Below are 2874 nucleotides of genomic sequence, written 5' to 3' on the forward strand. Positions count from 1 at the left end.
TTTCTTTCTCACGGTCATCCGTAATGGGGGGCCAAGTAGATTTTTTTCCGGGTCATTTCATTCTGTGCTTAGATCGGAAGGAGTCGAGTTGTAGGAAATATTCAGCCTTTATCGGTACTCGATATTTCTCGGGGCCACTCGAGGAGTCAGAATCGAAATGCATGGCCATGCTCGAATACGTATTCGTCCTATCGCTTAAGTTACTCTCTAGTCGGGAAACCACTCTAGATACGATCGATTGTAAAATACGACCTTTGCGGATCCGATCTCGCAAATTGTTTTACATTGAGTGGGAGAAATTTTAAATGAATATGAGAATCGGTTATCGCACATACACTTGTACGGACAAGTGGGAGTTTGTTGGAGCTGTGTCCTCCGGTTCGTGCGGATAACGTCATTGCACACACTTGCGGACAAGTGGGAGCTTGTTGGGGCTGGTGTCCTTTGATTAGTGCAAGGACTTATAAATCTCTAAAAGGATCAAAGGGCATACTTTTGGTATTATTATCCGTTGATCCACGTTTATCAATAACGGTTGGCTTGCTAGATAAGTTTGACGTTATTGTCATACAGATGGCGGTGATCAACTGGTCCCTAAAAGTCACACCTATAGGATACGTTTGAGAGATGTGACGGTATGGAAATACAGTCATGTAGATGCCAAATTTGACTAACCAGTTAGTCTGAGTTATTTGACTAATAATTAGTCAAAATGTGATGTTGAGATATTTTATTTAATACGGATTAAATAATAATGGCTAAGGTGAATTAAGCAGTTAATTCGTAAATTGAATATAAGCGTTTTATATTTAATTAAATGTATATTGAATATAATTATACAATATTGTCTTTGTCGGACATGTATTAATAATTCAACTAATCCGTGTTATTAGTTGATGCTTTAATAAACCGATAACCGATGACAGTTTATAATGAAACCGCGTCATATACATTTAGTAATTTGGATTCGGACCACGAGTTTAAATGAAGAGGAAATGGAAAAGCCCATTTCTCCTCTCCTTCACTCGGTTTGGCCGAATGGGATGAACAAAAAGAGAGGCTCACTCTTTTTGTAACCTAAGCATAATCATTTGTATGACAACTAGGGTTTTGAGAGACATTTTTCCTCTCTAAACCTAGATCTCTCATCTAAAGAAAAACTCACAAAATAATCCTCTCAATATTGCAAGGCAATTAGAGGATTCTTTCTAGCACAAGGGCATTTCTCGGACAATCTTGGGTGCATCATTTAGGAGGAGATCTACTTTGATCTCTCATTGCCAATTTGCACTAGGACCGAAGGTTATTGCTTAATCTTCATCTTTGTTCATTGTTTTTCGTTTATGACTATAAATCACGTATTAAATTTGCGTTATAATCCTATATTTAAAGGGTATAATACGGATTTTACCCCATACGATCGAGCCAAATTACCACTCGATCGAACAGATTCTTCAGACTTTTCACTCGATCGAGTGGTTTGGACCTCTCGACCGAACTCTTGATTTTCCAGTTCACTCGATCGAGTAAGAATTCCCTTCGATCGAGTGCTTTCAGCCTTAATTCTACTCGATCGAACCCCTGAAACCAATCGATCAAGTATATTCTTCGTGGTTAACTCTTTTTCAGCAACTAATGACTGTTCATCGTCATTAACATCCTTCCTCGGGTCCAAAATATCCCTGTCATCAGATAATTTTGGTCCTTCATAAGAACGACCACTTCTCAAATTAATCAAATTCACCGTCTCATGTGGATTCTTCTCAGATTGAGATGGCAAATGACCCTGTTTCCTCGTGGACTGGTTCGCGGCTAATTGAGCAACTTGAGTTTCAAATGACTTGATGGATGCCTCTTTCTGTTGGTCACTTAGTTGCCATTGCTTTGTCAACGACTGGAGCATTGACTTTAGCTCACCTAGCTCACTTACCCCACTTGAAGATGACGCACCTTGATTCGGTGGAGGAAAGGAAGTAGGCTTTTGGAAGCCTTGTTGAGCTTTATGAGGCGGGATATATGGCTGATGCTGCTGCGGTGGAGGAGTGAGATTAAGAACATTTTGACTTGTCCACCTCAAATTGGGATGGACTGCCCCTTGGTTGTTATAATAAGAACCTCCTCCTTGCCTGTATTGTTAAAAAGCAAGGACTTGTTCTTTCTCAGTAAGACAGTCAATAGCAGTATGACCGTCATCTCCTCCACATCTCTCACAAATAAGAGTTTCCTGTCTAGTCAACAAATGAACTGTCTGTGGTTCCCCAGCAGATTGCAATTCCAATCTATCAAACCGGGCATTCATGGCTTCCAGTTGAGCCACAACTGCCTTATCAACCGAATGGACTGTTCGAATACCATCCCGTGGGTTCCCATATTCAGCACAATGTGTCGCCATCTCCTCAATAATGCCTCATCCCTTATCATCATCAATATTTTTCTGAAATCTTCCATTGGATGAGGCGTCCAGAATAGCTCTATGGTCGTCGTACAACCCATCATAAAATTGGTTGCACAAGAACCATTGATCAAAACCGTGATGAGGAAGAGACCTCACCAAATTCTGGAACCGACACCAAGCTTCATAGAAAGTCTCATCAGGTGCCTGCTTGAAACTAGTAATCTTTCCCCTCAGATAATTAGTGCGTTGAGGAGGGAAGTATCTTTTGTAGAAGGCAAGTGCGAGAGTCTCCCAGTTGGTGATCCCAGCAGCTGTTCGGTCAAGATCGGTCAACCACTCACGGGCTGAGTCAGTCAGAGAAAAAGGAAATAACACCTCCTTTATCTTGTCTTGAGTTACTCCCTTTGTAGTGGGAATAGTAGAGAAGTAATCAATAAAGACCTCCATATGCTTCCTTGGGTCTTCACCCGCCACACCCC

At 41.1% G+C, this 2874-nt stretch overlaps 1 non-coding gene across 1 annotated transcript; it reads left to right on the forward strand.

The window, feature by feature from the left end:
- The first annotated feature begins 2525 nt into the window (after positions 1-2525).
- On the forward strand, positions 2526-2631 carry LOC141593292 (small nucleolar RNA R71). The gene has a single exon (XR_012521387.1). It is a non-coding gene; the product is annotated as a small nucleolar RNA R71 (small nucleolar RNA).
- Positions 2632-2874: the final 243 nt, after the last annotated feature.

The sequence above is a fragment of the Silene latifolia genome, chromosome 7 (genome assembly GCF_048544455.1).
Source record: "Silene latifolia isolate original U9 population chromosome 7, ASM4854445v1, whole genome shotgun sequence".
NCBI lineage: Eukaryota > Viridiplantae > Streptophyta > Magnoliopsida > Caryophyllales > Caryophyllaceae > Silene > Silene latifolia.